General features: G+C 37.4%; 1 protein-coding gene across 8 annotated transcripts in view; it reads left to right on the plus strand.

Annotated features, from left to right (window-relative positions):
• The window catches only part of SEMA5A (semaphorin 5A), a 323479-nt gene that overhangs the window by 72731 nt on the left and 232184 nt on the right, over nt 1-18564 (plus strand). For 4 of the 8 annotated variants that reach the window (XM_090137116.1, XM_090137114.1, XM_090137118.1 and 1 more), the window contains exon 2: nt 5403-5496. The exons of 3 other annotated variants lie outside the window; for them this stretch is intronic. The gene's annotated coding sequence lies outside the window, so the exon portion shown is untranslated. Of the gene's footprint in view, nt 1-1783; nt 1865-5402; nt 5497-18564 lie in introns of those variants that run through there. One more of the 8 variants, XM_090137115.1, reaches the window with a different exon arrangement.

Consider the following 18564-nt stretch of genomic DNA (forward strand, 5'->3'; position numbering starts at 1 on the left):
AGAAAACATTGTTCAAAATAGCAAATCAAAAGCAGGTATACCTTTTCCTGAGCAAAAACTTCTTTTTTGCTCTAAAGAATGGATTTTTATTTATTTATTTATTTTAAAACTAGATTCAGAGAACCATAGCATGACTTGGATTCCAGGGAACTCAAAGCCCAGCCAGCCCCAACCTCCTGCTGTGGATCAGGCTGCCACCCACTGGGTCAGGCTGCCCAGGGCCTCATCCAATTTGGCCTTGAACACATCCAGGGATGTGGAACCCACAGATCACTGGGTTTTGCAAACTGTCAGATAAAATGAAATATATTATTTAATGATTTCATATCTAAAGATGCTTGAGTTCAAACTTAAAAGATAAAGTAAGATTCTTATTTTCGGTTATAACTTTCTTTGCTTGCTTGCCCTCTTTAGTGTTGGGAAAGTATCTGCGTACTGAAAAAAGGAATCAACCATTTGGTTTTATTCAGACTAATTGCATAATTATAGGATATATCTGCTTTACTTATTTTTTCCTAAATTGGCATTGATACGGAGGAACTTGAAACTCATTGTATACCATATAATATTTGTATGTTAATATCAGCTTTGAGTGTGAGACTTATGTTGGATAATCAGATAGGACATGAAATTTCTTGGCAGACTTCTAAAAGAGGCCCATTCCATGGGCTGTTTGTGTTTTATGAGTGTGGGTGCAATAAAGTTAAAGCTATTTTCTTGCAGGTACAAATTGTAGAAGAGGTAGGAGCACTACAGTAATGGGTTTTGAGGGAGGAAGGAAGGAATTTCTCAAGAAGATTGTTGCACAGTTTCCTTCTTACGATTTTATGTATGTACACTATATATATCTAATTCTCATAAAACAACCCTACATCCCCCTCAAATCTTGATCACAATGTCCTTCAGGGTTCAACAATTTTGGTCATTGACTTTCATTGCATAGTGAGTTTCTCTGGTCAGGTAACTTTCAATTTCTTCTGCTATCAGCGTTAACTCTGGCTGAAAAGATGTTACTGTTGTTGGTATCCCAGAACTAGAAAACGCTGTCTGGGTTATCATTCCAATCAGTTCCAGACTCAGGAGTCCACCTGAAGGTTTTCTAGGCATCTAGATAGCAAATGCCAGTGTCAAAAGAACATTTGACATGTCTTATATGTCAAAGGCTTGAAAAAAAAACAATGAGAATGGTTTCACTGTACAAGAGAAAGCATTTGCATAGGATGTTTTGCTCTCAAAGTCAAGGAGGCCAGCGTTGCATCAAAGCCCATTTATTTGAAATAAAAATACCCTGTTGCATAATTTGCACAAAGTTGGATAAAGGCCATCTTTTCTCCCCTTCTTCAATGTCTTCATGAAAAATATGACTTCAGTGGAAGCAATTTCTTCTCTATTATTGTTTTTATCCATCTCCACTATTTTAAAGTAGGTAATTTTATTCGTTCTGTCAACGTTTTTAATTATGTATTATACTTTAAAAATTACTATTTTGGGAATAGTGGTGGTTTTTGGCAAGAATTAAGCACTGATTACTGGGCTGTAAATCTGTAGCGGTTTGTTAAAAGGTTAAATTTGCACTAACATGTCTTGTCACTTTGACCTACGTGGAGTTAAAGAGCAAAAGTAGGGCAAGTTCAGCATGTTTTAAAGGACTGTTATTAGTCAAATCCCTGAAAAGCCAAATAAATGTGTCATTCCGTTTTATAATTTTCAGCCAGAGAATTGTGGCTGACTGGTGACTTCATGTGTTCTGATCGATGTTTTCCCTGTCAACAGTACATTTCCTGTCCTGGCTCTCCAGTCTCTTCATTGATTCTTGTTTTGGCCTGGTAGAGAATAAAGAGCTACTTTAACTGGAGTTAAAGCTGTGAGTAACTTATGGAATTAATTATCTTTCTCAAGACCTTTCCTTTTGAAAAAACTGGGAAAGAGGTAGGGTGACCAGTAGTATGCATATCAATGTGCAGCACATGATCAGAGCTTTTAGTTCTGAGTCTTGATGTGAGTTACAGTGTGCGGTAATTCTGCTTTATAGGATCCCTTTTTTTTCCTCCTTTTCCCCAGAGATGATCTCCATGTGGGCTGTGTCTCATGTTCTGATGATGTTGGATTTACTATGCACGCAAGTTAAGCCTGACAAATTATGGATGAGTCAGATCTGTTGCTTATGTGATTTGCACGTGAGAGTGTATGCACGTGTGTGGGCATTCAAGTTTCTTAATAACTTGGAGCTTTTGTTCCAAGCAAGCTAAAAGCTCTTTTTAATAAGTACTGGTGGTGCTCCTCCTTTGTCCAGATATGATTTCTGTTGAACCAGAATCATTTCTGTGCAGACCTAGACTTTTCACAGCACTGTGCTTTAAAAAGTAAGAGTTACAGTATTCCCTGTGTTCATTTTCTGTTCTGGAATCTGTCCATGGATGCCTACATCCTTGGGGTGTGTGTGTTTGTGCGGGTTGCATCTGTGAAGTCTCAAACATCTGCATCTGCAGAAAACTGAGTTTCATTCATTTTTGGTTTTTGTTTTTCCTCCTAAAAAAAATCCTATATTTATTTTGTCCTTTTTTTGCTCAAAGGAATATTGTGAATTGGAATACTTTTAAACAAAATGCAGCACCAGAAAAAGGATATTCCCATTTATTTCATGCTCCTTATGCCTGGACTTCAGCTTAATAATTGCCATCTTTCCATGCCAGTTCTTCAGTCCAGCAAATAATCTGATTTAATGAGACCTTTTTTTATCTGAGGACTTTTTCAGCGTGAAAAGGGAGAGATAAGTGGTAATATTATCTGGCCTGTATTATAAAGAGAATTGTTCGATTTTGTAGGAGCATAGGGTTGTATTTAGCAGATGTTCTAACCATTCTCTCCCGGAAGTGGAATCTATCTGCGTAATGCAGGCACATTTTGGAGGAGGGGTAGAGGAGGGAAGATATTTGTATACCTTCTTCCCTACCCATCCCCAATTTGGTATTCTGATTTGTTATTATTTTTCTCTTGCTGCCTGTTAGCTAAAAAAAAAAAAAAGCAAAAATTAAATTTTTTTAGTAGTATTTTAAGCAGAACAAAAAGTTTACTTTCAGTGTGCATGAGAGTGCTGAAGTGGGAGGAAATAAACCCTCTCCCTAGAAGTTTCAAAAGTCCTTTTGAAAGGAAAAGGTGGGAGGCAAAGAGCTTTGTCACCTTGGTCTATCTTTAGCAAATGACGCTAAAGTAATGTAAAATGTTCCTAAATATGCCCAAATAAATGAATTGTCCTGGTGGTGGTTTTTTTTCTTTTCTGATCAGCCTTCTATTTTTGACTTCACTTACTACTCCTATCAGAGGTTGTTTGGTATAGGCTGCTGCTCAGGCTAATTCAGAACTTACCTTGGATACTAATTTTAGTTAATTGCTGGTGTTACCCTACCCACAGCATATATTGTACCTTGCCCAGTGAGAGTGCTGCCACAGAGATACCAATAACATGGTTGCTATATTAATATGTTTTAAGAAAACAAGACATAAAGCTGTAGAAATTCAAACTTTAATAGTTTCATTCTCCATGTGTGTATTTTCCCTAATTCACTGAGATGAATTCAGACTCTACTTTCCAGTTTTGTCTAAGTAATTCTTAAGAATAAAAATACTGTTGCTAAAGCTTTTATTTTGCTAAAATAAAATCTGAGATTTTTATGTGGAAATATAAATCATGAAATGAGTTGTAGGGAGACAGTGATGAGTTTAAGTGTATATAGAAAGAACTAGTACTGTCAGATTTGTTTAGAAAGATTGAGGTGTATAGCCTTCTTTGTAATGTTTCAAAGCCTAATAATTCAGCTTCTCATTCTGGTGTAGCCAGTGCATGCATAAATCATGAGCACACTGCATCTTAGAGATGTGATGCTTGTAGTTGTCCGTACAACTTACTGTACGGTAACTGTTATAATTAATTACTTGACAGGCTGAATGTCTTTGAGCACTTTGTCATCAATGTGCATGGATGGCAGGTAGCTGGGCTGAAGTGTTCGAGCATTCTCTGATACATAGCAATATAGAGAGTAGAACTTGGTCCCCTTCCAAGATTTAAATTTGTCCTTGTCCTTCAGAAAAGTGGGAGGCAAAGAAAATGGTGATGCAACGTCGTCTTAAATTTGTAAGTTTCGCCTACCACCTTGGACTTTGAAATTCAAAATGACCTTCCATCTTTAGCTTTAGTTGTTCCCTATACCAAGGACGCAGTATCCAAATTTCCTGTTGGTAGCTTCTATAGCAGAATTTAAAGTCACGGAATCTCATGGAGAGTTGTCTGTGTGTGCACATATGATATACGCTCTTAATTTAGAAGAGAATTTGTAAATTATGAAGACTTCACATCCCTGGTGATCAGGAGCAGGGTGTTGGTGAGAAATTTGGGCACTGTAACCATGAATCCGGATCATCCTGCACATGTGGTATTTCCTCGTTATACAATTCTTTTTAGGCTGTATTGCCCATGCATTCAGCAGACTTCTTGAGACTTTCATAGGCTAAAAAAGTATGCGGAAAATGAATTGCAAACCTTCAATCATCAAGTCTAGTCTCTTTATATAAGTGAGTAAACAGCGGAGCAACGACTCCTTGCCTCAATTCTTTGATTAGGTTCAAGGGTGAACTTCTGCTGGTGTACTTGTTCTGTACACATTCAAGCAAAGAAATGAATGCTTAAATTAGGTGGCCTGACTACTGTTTCTTACTTCTGAAGTAAGTTTCTTTTGAGTTGTGGAGAGTGGGAAACTGCGATTCCTGTCTTGCTTGTCTAAGTAAAGACAGCAGTTGGTTTATCATCAGTACTGTTTTTTTTCTTTCAGTTAAGAAAAAAGATCTTTTTTAAAATATGTATTACCTTTATGTTTACAGTGGATTAACAGAGAGAGATGCATTGCGATGATCACTTCTGTGCTGTGTATTTTGCACTGCGTTGAGATGTGAAACAATAACTGTGTTTTTCTTGTGAGCCTTCTAGTTTATGGAAAGGTGAAAAAAATACTAAAGTTCTGTCCACCTACATTTTGTCATGAATTTCACTTAGGCACAGATTTCTGCTCGCATTTGGGACTTGTTTATAAGTAGTTAAAACACCAAGGAAGATTTTTACAATAGCGATTTTTCTCAAATTAATGTCTTGGGGATTTTGTTAATTCTTTGACAAGTATTCTTCTTATTCTTATTAACTAATTTAACTAATTAACTAAGCTGCCAGTTACTTAATAATTATTTTTTTCTTGACTCATTGTTTGGTTCACCACTGTGCAGCTCAGTGCTTTGCATTTCTAACTTCTGTCTTGAAAGGCAGATGTTTTATTACTGCTTAACATGTCTGAGAATTGCTGATGAGCTGTCTCTTCAATACTTAATATTTCTTTTTTTTTTTTATCATGTCCCAGGAGTCTATGAAGTAGACCCAGGACCCCTCTGCTAGGCGCTGCACAAACACAAAATTGAGACAGTAGATGACTGCAGAGGGATGGTGACTGAAAGGTGGGTGAGAGACTGCATTTGGTTCAGTGGGTAGATGCTGATGTCACGGAGAGATTAGATTGTAAGATGCTGTCTGGAAAAAAGCTGAGACACAGCTTTGTAGACCATTACAAGTATTCTACCTTTCTCTACATCTTAACTAAGGAAGAAAGTAGGAAAAATAGAAATGGGAGGAATTCAAGACAAACAGAACCTGCAGTTCTCCTTCATTCTCTTCCTCCGTTTAATTATGCTCATCTTTGAAAAGAGAAGCTGAAAATGAGAGTGTTTATTTAAAGAAAAAAATGAAAGAGTAACTGTAAGACTAAAACATTTGTAGGTGGCAGAGACAGTATTTCAAGATGATATTTTGGAGGCTACACACAAATGTTTACCGTTGGTTTAAAAAAGACTTAGGAAAAAGGAGCCTGTATAGCTAAATGACAAGGTAGAGGAGACTATTAATAGCAAGAGGACATTTTTATTAAAGCTAAGGCTGTGTTCAAAGGAGAAAAATAGGAGAAAAAAAAGGGAAAAAGAAATCACATCAAAAGAACAGGAAACAAAACAAAAACTGCCTTATGAAGGTAAACATTGAATTAATAAGTGCTTTTTGTTTCTAAGTAATTCAATAGAAGGAAGCCAGTTAAGAGTTTGTGGGTCCTACATGTAGAGACAGCGGGAAATGAATGATATAGTAAAAAGCCATGTCAGAAAACTACATAATAATTGTGTATAAATTAGTTGTGTATACAGTTCAGTGCTCTCCACTGAACTGTGTGGGATGGTTCCTGTTTTGAAACTCTTGTTACGGGATGGTTATGAGGCTGCTGCTCTCAACTGAAAGCATTTGTAGAAGTGGAAACAATTGCATGCTCCCATGTAATTTGCCAAGTTTCTAAGGAACTGAAAAGTGAAATAGACCAGCTATAGAGTGTGATGTGCAGCCTCTAGCTTTAAAGCAACTGAGCAGCTGAGGATGTGAAGGTGCCTAATTTGATGTCACATTTTAGAAAGTATTCATTTGAAATCTAGGAACCTCTAAACTGGTAAGTCCTTTGTTTAAACTGAGTGGATTAATTCAGGTAATAGATTAGTGGATGTGTTAGGTAGGACTGGATAAATATGATAAAGATTCAGCGAAAGCATTGATTTTTGTGAACAGGAGTGTGATGAAGAGACAGGCTAATATTAGCCTTCAGCTACTTGAAAGGGTGCCCACAAAGATGATGGATCTAATGTTCTTAGTAGTAGCAAACTATGTAGCAGTGGGAGGGGAGAGTTAGCATGCTTAGGTTACAGATTCAAACATTGGACATTTTGGAAAAATCCATTTCCTTATGAGCTACATGGTATGGGTTTTGGGTCACTCCTCATGGAGGTTTTCAAGTGTCAGCTGGACAAAGCCATAGCTTATCTGATCTGCTGTGACTTTTAGTAGTATTTTGAACTGGATGACTCCCAGGGATTCTTTTCAACCATTGTTTTTCTGATTTGAAGCCTTAATAAAATGCTGTGGTCTTCTGGACTTAACAAGAATGCAGATGAAAAAGATTGTGATGTATTGTTTTACTTACATTTTGAAAAGTCATTCAAAGTCCTTACTATAAATCTTTGAAGGAATAAGACAGGCACAGGTTAGAGGTAGGGCTGGGAACTTTTTAAATAATTGGTTAGATGATAAGACATGGGACAAAATGTGGTTATTTCTCACAGGACTTGGAAATCACCAGTGAATTTCCACAGAAATCTCTGTGGGTGCCTGGGAGGATTGTTACATTCCTAAATGGCTTCAACAAAAGTTAAAGGATGATGACAAGATTTGTTTCAGATGTTACCTTATTCAAGACAAAAGAAGGTAATAAGGGAGTGGAATGCAAAACTACAGAAGAAACTTACAGAATTGGGTGGCCATTAAAATGGCAGACTTAATTCAGAGCAATAATGGTAAAACATTTTGAGCTGACCTTTGCACATCAAGAATGAGATCTTGTGATTAGAAACAGTATTTCAATGAAAGAATCAGCAGCCACAAAGAAAACTTAAGTTGGCAGAAGTAGCTCTGAAAGGCTAGTGACCAAAATATCATCAGGCTATTCTAAATATATAGCGTGTTTAGCTCTGAAATACAGTGCACCATTTTAGTATCACATCTTAGAAAGAGGGGAGTAAAATAGGAAAGGATTCAGAAAAAAAGGACCTAAAGAGTGAAGAGAGATGATAGAGAGGCATTGAACAGCTTCTATGCAAGAATGACTGGGAGACTAGGTGAGAGCCTCCCAATGGGAAGAGTGGATTTGGCCAGACAGTAATAATGGTACTTATCTATAAAATTTTAAGAGCTGTAAGGTGGGTGGGTGGGAAATGAAGACTCCTTGTGCCTTATTTTTGTATCAGAAGAGTTATCAGCTGAAAAGGGCAAGGAGTCCTTTCAAAGCAAGGGAAGAAGTTTTTCTTTGCACTCGCAGTGTGTAGGTTACTTCTGGGTTTCCTTGCTACAGGAAGGTGTACCTACTGCATAGGTATAATGAGCTGCTGATCAAAGTTAGAAAAGGGAGGAAAAAAAAAATGCATGCAAAGGTGCTAGCTCTAGGTCGGGTAGTTAATCATCTGAAAATTTTAGAAAACTGTGCAGTATGTGTTTTGGGGGCAGAGGAACATATTTCTGCATAATTGGTCTGTTTTTCACTGTTGCACTTGGCTGCTTCCGGAAGCAAGCTAGTGGGTCAGACTGGATATTTAGTCTGAATGAGTATGGTCATTCCTTGTGGGCAAAACATCCAGTCTGGTCTACTGTGACAATTCCAGTGCACTCTTTCATAAATAGTAAAGTTGCAGGGTGCAGTCCCAGAATAGAACTCTTGGTAGAACTGCTTTTAAAAATACTGAGCTGTTATGTAATTTGAGGTCTTACGTTGAACGTAGGGACTTTTCCTCACTGTAAAATGAATGCTTATGTTGGCACTTAATAAATTATCATCCAATTAGTCTTAATATGTTCAAGATGTTTCATTGAAGGTTCAGTGCCTAGTCCAAAATCTCACTTTTCTGACTGCATTCCCTATACAATTGTTACTGCCTGTCGAAGAGAGCGTTAGTAGAAAAAACCCCTCATACTGGTATATAAGCACCAGTGGAACTTGCTTCTGGGTAGAGGTAGTGGAATTGGAGGGGAGAAATGAGTAAGATAATATGGGAAAGATTAGAGAGGGTATAAAGAGTGAGAAGAGAGTGCTAAACTCAGAGATACTTTTGTGATTACAAATTAATATGAGAGAGAAAATGTTGGTGTTCTATTACAACAGTCAATGGGGCAAGGGTAAAAGTGATAGAGTTGCAAAATGTTAGCAGTTGAAACGGCCAAAACTGATGCAGCTGGTAAAGAGAGAAGGTCAAGGGGGAAGATTACTGGATAATGATAAGATTTAATTGAAGGTATTAAATGATGAGAGGTAAGTATGAGAAAGTACTGAAGAAAGTTATTCAGAATTAACGAAACTGGATTTTAGGATCTTAGAAGGAAACAGCTGCTGGGAATGAAAGGATCAATGTCTCTCCTTTTCAGTCAGTGGTTTGGACTTGAGGTGGATGGATCCATGCCAGTAGTAAAGAGAAGTTTGCTACAGCAGTATCTGTACTTCCTCCAGGAAGTTTTCTGAGGATACTTGAAATAAGAATAAAATGTTTTTCTGTGCAGGAAAAGGGATACAAGGGTGTGATTTTGAGCAAATGGATGAGAATCAGAGTATAAGACCAATTACAAGAGAAAAAAGGAAGAGGAATATAATGTAGGCCATTACCAATTAAATTTATTACTTAACTCAGATGTTTCCCAAATAATCTAATTTTTTGAGCCTCATCCAGGTAAGGGGAAGTCTTTCCTCATGCCCCTTCTACCTCTTCTTGTATCTTCCTTGTGGCGCTGTGTGTGTGGTAGTGGGAGGTTTCCCTTTGTAACCATGCTTGGCGCATTGCAACAAATGAAGCATACAAATGAAAGGCTTGTTTGTGGTTGTAGTTGTTGGATGTTTCTTATGTTACAAGTAATTTGGATGGCTTCAAAACAGCAACAGAAATTTCTGGGTGGAATGAGGGAGCTTCATTCTCTTTCAGAAGCTCTGTGCCTGATATGTAACATAATTACAGACCACTGAGCTGCAAACAGCTTTGTGCTGAACTGATGAATTGGGCTGTACTCTTTGCATAGTAGGTGAAGGAGGATCAGACAGGGATGGATGAGGTCATTGTGTCTAATGGAAAGACTCTCTGCTTCTTGCCACAGAGAATGAGCCTCTTCCCACTAAAATCTGTTGTCAAGTCTCCTGAATTAGTGGTAGTTAGGAGTTGTTTTTAATACCTGATGTGAAATGAAATAGTCTTTGATGTGTAATTTTAATCTGTTTAGTTTTACCCTTAACAAAAATCTAATGAACAATAAGGGGTGTCTTTTCTGTACTGGCATAACTGTACCTCCACCAGTCACACTTCTTTCTGCAATTGACTTTTAAGTATGCCATAAATCTTTCAATTGCCTGAAACCACATGGGTTGCTTTCCTTTGTCTTGGTTGTTGAAAATATCAAGACAATTTGTAGAAAAGGGCACTGTTTTGAGACCCTTTGAGCCATCTCTGTTGATACAGATTTGGTGTGTTTGTTTGTTGTTTGTGGTTGCTGTTACATTATTTTACTGCACAAGATTTTTTTTAATTTTTTTTAATCTTTATACTTGCAATACTTGTGTGCATTTGCACAGAGTGCATAATCCATTTGCTCTGGAAGCCTTTCTGCATGACAACATTGAGAGTGGCTGGAATTACTTTTCACTCACCTTCAGGTTGCATTTTTCTAAAATATGTTGGAATCAACTGCTGAAAACATGCAAGATTGACAGCCCTGGAAATTGAAAACCATGTTTATCAGTGGACTAGATAACACAGCCTAGCTTGTACAAACTATATATTGTTGCAATATGACTCATGATTAACCTGCTGAGATGACCTCTGCTTGAGTTATTTATGGAGCACTGAAGGTATTCAAAGATTTTTGCACAGTGAGAACTGTGTTTCAATTTGCTTTCATATCTTATTGTATGATATATTTGTTACAGTATAAACATAGGTTTGTATCTTTAAAGAGAAAAGGACTGTGAAGTCCATGCTGGATTTTCCATGCAGAAAGTGTATTTATCCAAAATCATATTGGTTAGTTGTAGAGTTTAATATGGCTGTAGTGACTAAACAAGTAAATGATAAAATGACATCTTATGTTAACAATTTAAGAAATAGAGTGTATCAAGGAATGTATCATTTCAGCAACACAGGCTCTTCATGAGGTCATTCTGTGACTAACTCATCATGGGGAAGTGGTGTGTAACTGAGGAGAGTTGGCCTGGTAAGAGAGAGGATGTGGGGAAGATTTTGCTTTCAAATAATGCTTTTGGGAGTAGTATGCCAATCACATCCTCTCTCAATGGCAAAGCATGCTCAGGTAGAGCGTAACAAGTGCACCATGCTAGAATAGCTTCTGTTATTACTCCTCAAGAAGTTGAATGTCATTCAAATCATGTATGTCTTTGAGTTATGCATCTTCTAACACTGATTTAAATTTCTAAATTTTTTCCCTGTCCAAATACACACAATATCAGCAAGTTTCTTTGTTTTCTCTGTGTCCAGTCTGTTTTCCTCTCAGTCCCTTTCTAGGTCAAACTTCGCATCTCATTATTACACAAGGCTCTTGGTGGAAAGACCTGCATCCTTGACATTTTCTTTCTAGACTCTTTATTTTGAATTCCAACAATTCCATTCCATAGACGATTCTCATAGCAAAGAGGGGGGCATGCCTATGGTGCTTGCATCTTGTTACACCACTATGTAAACTGGCACTTTTCTGCTCTGTCTTAATCATTCCTTAACACCACACCTACAACCAAAGGGCGGGTTTTAGCTGGACTTTATTCCTGAGATATTTTATTGTACTTCTGTGTTTCCTTGTGTCTTTGACAGGGTATTTGCAAGTTGTTTGCTTGTTTTCACAGTCATTTTCCTTGACTTGCTATTCCTTCTAGAGCTTTATGCAGGAACTGTTCTGTAAGTAACTTTAATGTTACATCTTTGTAAAGTAATGTGCAAATGTCATCAAAGCAGAGAGCTGGTAAAGAAGGGAGAAGAAATATAACTGCAACAGGCTTACAGAAGAGCAGAAGGAGTAGAAGTGGTAGGAATTAAGAAAGCATACTTAGTACCGCTGGAGTTCTGAGAAAAGAAATAAAAACAAATACAAGAAAGATGATAATATTTGAGTTGTTTTTTTTTTTCTTAATGAGTATCCTCTTGTGAATATTCAACAAAAAGAAGGTTTGGGCTGGATCAGAAAGGAGAGGTGCTGAGGTTTGCAGTGGTTCATAAAGTTGAGGGACAGAAATATCAATACACCTTGATTTCTAAGGGGAGTAAATTCATTCTTTTTTTATTTTTGCTGGAGGACTCAGCATTACTTACAGTCATGCACAGACTTTTTTTTTTCCCTCATGTTTTAACTCACCTTTATCAGTAACCACTTGCATCCAATGTAGCATGCCAAATCTTTGAATACCTAAGGAAATGAGGGAAAATGGTTGGTCTGGCTTGTTTGTGCATTAGTTGGTGGTCTGCAGCTCAGGGTAAAATTCAAGAGTGAATTGAATGTGCTGTCCTCCCTGCTGCTGAGGAGTGAGAGGGATCCTGGCACAGCTTGTATGAGATTATATTGATGGTGTGTATTATAGCCTGGGTTAGCCAGCAGTCAGCTCAGGAATGGTTTGGCTCTGGATGGCTCAGGGGAGGCAGGATGTTGCATTGCCTCTGCAATGTACGCAGGAAAGGGAAGAAAGAAGCTGGACTGCAGTAGAAGGTGAGAGGGAGAGTGGAATGTGGAAGGTCTATGTTGTAGAAGGTGCATTGTTTTAATGAACATCACTGAGCACAAAGAGGAGTCCTGGCTATACCTTATGGCTTTTGGATCATGGTGGCCTTAAGAAAGTAGCTAAGGATGTTCCTGACTGTAGATCATCCAGCCTTGCCTGACAGTGTACTGGAGAGCTGTTGCAGTGGGGAGAGAGCTCTCAAAGGCTTTCAAACTAATTTTTCACACCTGTGGGTGTACTGTGTGTCATAAAACATAGGGATATATGGAAACATCCCATTTAGGCACCTGCAAGAGTGCTAGGAAAAACTTATATGCCATAAAACTGTCTAAGAAAGCAGGAAAAAGCTTTTCTTTTTAGAAAATTGTGGAGAATATGTAAGTAACCTATACATTTCTGTTTGTGAGCTCAAGGTGACTTTTGACAAGTTAACTCTCTGAATCTTAGATTCCTCAAAAGAAAGAGGCTAAGAGTTTTTCAAGATATGCAGTCTGTGCATACTTACTGTATGCTTATAAGATTCCAAAGTGATAAATGAAAAATGATGTATCCAAAGCTACAGAAGTCTAAAGCGATTTTGGATATGATGAAGACATCAGTGACGCTTTATGTAATTTGGTCTTTGACTGATGGAAACTGTCAGCTGCTGAGAAACCATTGGGGAAGATGTCACCAGACAAATTGGATTTTCACAACATTGTTACTTTGTGAAATAACTTTGTGGAATGGTGTTGTGTTTTTTTTTTTTTTCCTGAAAGCTCTTAAATACAAATGATTAAACAGAGTCACTATGAACAATTAGCTAAAACTTTGGAAATATAAATGAAGTTGAAAAGACACTTTTGAAGAAGGATACTCAGAAAAGCTGTTGTGTATGTGTGTATTTATATGTATATATACATATTTTCAAAGATATAAATGCACAGAGCAGCACGGTTTGTGTTCTGAAGGAGACTCCCGAGCGGCTTCTGTGTATTGGAACAAATATGTCAGGAGATGTTCCTCAGGTACCCCAAGGTTATTTAACTTACCCGTATTCATTGTTTGACAGCTTCATCAGGTGCATTCTCTAGCTAGTGTGTAATTTCTGTTGTGTCAATTTTGACTACTTTTAAACAAAATGTCACTTAAATTTTTAAAAATTGTGTTGGAGGAAGAAAATAAACTACTTTTTTTTCTCTCCTCAGAAGGATTTCTTTTTCTATCTTGCCCTATCTAGCAAAAGTAAAAGATTGCATTGCTAGGAAGCTCAGGTGTGCTCAGGGATGTTCCTAGCATCTATGACACAGTTTTATGTGGGATTTTCAGTGTAAGCATTGTATTAAATTTGAACTTTACCTTTTGTCTTTTACTTTTTTTGATCTTCTTAAAAGACCATTCTACAGCCAAAATCGCATAGGAATTAATTAATTTTAATTTCACCTCATTTATTTTAGGAAAAAAATTATGAACTTGATCCTTCACAGAAGGTAGAAGATATATCTTTGATCTTGGGATACATAGTGAAATATTAATGAAAGGTAGATGATGGTTTGGGAAAATACAACTGAAGCCAATATTTTCCTTTCAAATTGGTTGTTCTAGGTTTCTGGTAGTTTTATGAGGGTTTATATGCTTCTGATAGATATCTTCAAAAGATAGAATTGTTAGTCACATATTTAATGTTACTAATTAAAAAATAGAGGTTTGCATGATGTCTTCAAATATTCTGATTATTAACACAACTGAATGTGATATAAGAGAGATTTTTATGTTTTTCCTGCTGCAGTTCTCATTTGAACCAGAGGTCTAAATACAAAATCTGGTGTGGAAGAGTATTATGGGAATTAGTGAATCATGGAGTGGCTTGGGTTGGAAAGGACCTTTACTCCATCTAGCTCCAACCTCTGCTGTGGGCAGGACTGCCACCTACCAGCTCAGCCCCATTCAACCTGGCCTTGAGCACCTCCAGTGATGGGGCATCCATACCTCCTCCTGGCAGTCTGAGCTGGGGCCTCACTGTCCTCTGAGTGAAGAAATATAGTATGGAAAAATAAAATAGATGATTCGCTTTAAACGTTATAGTATTGCCTGCATGTTAATCATAAGATTAGAATAAACGTTAAACTTCTTTAATTTGCATATGACATTGATATAAATGCATGGGAAAACTTTTGCTGAAGCAGAAAAAATCTTAAATCATTATCTTTGCAGAGGTAATGGTAAAGAACAAGGAAAGCGGGATAGTTGCCTGCTTACTGTAGGCTTTTTCTGTAATTGTTGCAGAGACACTACATGGTTTAGTTTACTCAAGTGTTCTCCTCAGGGTACTATCTCTATTACCTATCCAAGAACTGAAGTTCTAACCAGAAGCTTGGTGAGATGAATAGGTGTTTTGAGGGCTTGTCTTGATAAAGAAAAAAAACCAAGCCTACATATAAATAAGGAGATGGGGAACAGAAGTGTTCCATAACAGTGATGTGGAATCAGAGGTCTGAGTTTCCCATTTACTTTGTATCAGTGTGATAAACCTTACTGTTGCTTATGGTGTTGACATAAGGAGAGATGCTGTTGGTTATTAATGGGAAGAAATAGTTAGCTAGGAAGGACTTACGAGGAGGTGGGAATCTGAAATGCATTTGCAAATGCTTGGGTGCAGTGGTTAGTAGATTCAGCAGGTGCACTCCTTCCACTGGCTCTCAGTTGTCAAAGCTGTGGCCACTGTGAATTTGCTGAAATTTTTAAAAGCCATCGCTCTATAAAATTGTACCAAAAAAATGCAGGACCAAACACAGCAGATGAATAAATTTGCCTGAATTATTTGACTGAAGCAGTCATTTCATGATGTTCTGGAGCTCCTCCAGCAGTTCTTCTAAGTAGTAACTACTTTAACACAATCTTTATTTTGGAAGTTTGCCTAGTATTAATATGCAGAATATCCTCTGATAGTTCTGTTTTAGCAGTACAGTTTTGTCCTTTATATTTGTGATTTAACATAATGCTTTTTGAAATGCTAGTCCTTAGGAAAGATAATTCCAAGTACTATCAAACAGTTCTGTACAGTGACTTACAAAACAGTAGATATTTATTAATTTTTAGACTTTACATTCTACAGTTTTCAGTTAGATATTAAATAAAAAAAAAACAGACCCCCCCCAAAACCACAACTATTTGAAGTTGCTTTATTATTGTCTCACTTCTGTTTTTTCTTACATCCATGTACAAATTGACATTTTTCCTGCACAGTTTGTAGATACAAAAATACATTTCCAGATGGCTACAATGATAATGTGTGTGATGATCTTCTGTCTTAATTATTTAACAAACACTACTCAAATCTGTGTTGTCTCTTCCCAGTTTATCTAGGATTCAAGAGCTAAACTTGCAATACTCTCATATTACCGTATTTTCAAAGCCACTTTTTATACAACTTCAAGATCACATGCAAATTTTCACTAAATCCAACCTTTACATTCCTATTCTCCTATTGACTGAAAATATATTCTTGTTCTAGCCAAATGTTTTCACCTGGTTATTTAAGTGCATGGTCTTCTGCTGCTCCATTGCATGCAATTCTGTTCAGTCATCAATTACAACATTTTTGTTCATTTAAGTCATGGTTTTACACCTGCATTTTTGTAGTTCCCAACACAAGATAGTTTACAGTGTTGTGAGGGGTGACAAAACGTCCTAAACTGTACCATCTCCTGCATCAAAGTTGCATCTAGGTAAAGATCAAAGTAGAAGGCAAGACACATGGCCAGATTACAAGCAAGAGGTTTTTTAATGTGATGATATTTTATGTAAAATGAAGTATCAGTGCATTGGTAATGCAGAATAATAATCACAGCTTTACTTGTGGTTAAAATTGTGGTTCAGTATACATCACTGATTCCCAGTAGAAAACTTGACAATTGACTTTTTCTGTGGCTCCCTTACAAGGAGCGTGGATGCCTTTTTACCAGTGTATTACAATGAATAAGTTAACAGTTGTGTCACTTCTGGGAAGAATAGGAGATTGAAGACTGTTCAAGAAATGTCGTCATTGAAGTGTTTCCCTTTAAAGCAAGGCATATTTTGCCCTTCTCTAAAGAGTTTAGTTTTGTGAAATAAAAATAATTATGTAGCCTAAAATGAAGGAAAAGCATTCACTTGAACTGAGGCTGCATTTGCTAGTAAATATGGTAAAAATAAATTATGGTTAAAAATAATCTTCTGGTCACTTGTTTTTCTTAGCAATAACTGTTCGGTGTAGTGGACTGACATCTTTTTATTGCATTCAAGTTTAATGGCTAAATAAGATTTTTCAAAATTAATTCTCGTTTAATGAGGTGTAGAGCATTTTCATTCTGGGTCAGTATTACTAGGTCTCTGAAAGTATATGTTTCTTTAAATTCTTTGGTCTGTATTTTATCCCTCAGGAACATGTCAGAGATATTTAGAAAGCATTTGTATAACAGTCACTAACAGCCTTGCTGGCTAAAATAATAAAAACTTCTGAAGCTTAATTTTATATTGTGTTTTGTGAAGGATGGCAGTTGTGAGAAGCTCCATTTTATGCCTGGAGGAGTCTGTTGATACTGAGGCCTTTGTTGAGTCAGTTGTAACCAGGAGACAGATATCCTTCCATACTGTAGGCCTTCCTAATAGATTAGTGAGGGAATATAAAGAAAAAATGCTATGGACTGGGTATCTGGTTGCTATTTCATCTTGCAGTCAAGGCTTATGCACGGAAGTATGTGATCTGAAAAAGGCTATGCAATGCAATTTTTCTGTGCTCAGAAAAATTTCTGTGCACATGTGTCAGACATGTTCACTTTTTGCTAGATTTTATGAATAATGTGTAACTACTGACTTGTATGTACCACACAGCAATAAAAGTTAGTAAAATGAAGCCTATGAATGTCATGCAGTACAGACTCAGATCTCTGCAGAGTGCACTGGCACAAGGCTGGGCTGCAAGGATCCTGCCCCACACGTGGCCCTTGTCAGTGCTCAGTCCCTCTGCAAAGCTCTGTCATCTTTAAATTCATCAGAATACTGGAGCAAAGACTGTCTACTGAACTGCAATTGCTCACAGTACCCGTGAGTACTGTACAGCTATGTGTAAGAGAAATGTTTTTCTCTTTCTTCTTGTAGACCAGCTTGTGTTATATGCTGTGTTGATGGTATTGACTATCTCTTGGGCCCTAAGAAAAGGCATGTAGTTTTCCAGTTAGAGTATCAGCCAAAAAAGGAGCAGGCGAGGTTGGTACAGTTAGAAAGGAGAAGAGCAAGGGTGTGTCAGTGGATCTGTGAATTGCTACAGTTTGTCCCCTCTGTGTCCTTTTCTTGCACTGCCTGTTGCTTCTGCCCTCTTCTGGTTCATCTCTCTCACCTCATTTCTTCCCTTTGGCTGCTAAACTTCCTCTGGTTCTCCTTCTGACTTTCTCCACTGCTTAGATTTTTATTTGCAAGCAGTGATTACTGTTTTTTGTTTTCCTACAAAGTTATTTTTTTAAAGGAAGGCTTGTGTTATCCCTTAGGATCTCTCCATCTGTCTCCTCAGACTGATTTCTAGTTGCCAGACAGAAAATCCCAGCTCAGTGAACATCCCTAGCAATGTGTTGGGGAGGCTGCTCTATGTGGCCACAATGATAGACTGGCTGTAAGGGGAAGGAAACTAATGGTGGGGATCTGGGTCTTGAGAGGATCCCAAAAATGCTGAGCAACTAAGGATTATTTAACAGAGCGGGGGTGGGGAGGAAAAATAAACTCCCCAAAACTTGGGGTTTTGATCTAATTTTGGCTGACACTGTACTGGTGAAACTATTTTCATTCTTATCTTCGTGATCCTGTTCTGGACCAGCTGGGTTTGCTGGTGTTTGCACAAGGATGCTGCCATTCACAAGCACTCTGCCCACTGATGTGGTAGTCATGACCATAGTGTGATGAATGAGATCTGAAGCATCATTAAAAACTTGCTTTATTCATCTTTTTAAAGCTATCTTCATGGATATCTCAAATACTGCAGCTCTTCGAGCAGCAAAGGAGAACTAGTTTTTGTGACAGAATATTCTTTTGCTGTCACCAGAAGCAACAGACATTAGCAGGTTTTTGGCAGAATGTCTCTCTGAGTTTAAGGATTGATTTTTATTTTTTATTTTTTACTGTGTTAGTCAATGACAGCTGATGGGTAACTGCCTCTTACAGATCTTAAAATTCATAC

This window comes from Phasianus colchicus, chromosome 3, assembly GCF_987193195.1.
Source record: "Phasianus colchicus chromosome 3, bPhaCol1.hap1.1, whole genome shotgun sequence".
Classification (NCBI taxonomy): domain Eukaryota; kingdom Metazoa; phylum Chordata; class Aves; order Galliformes; family Phasianidae; genus Phasianus; species Phasianus colchicus.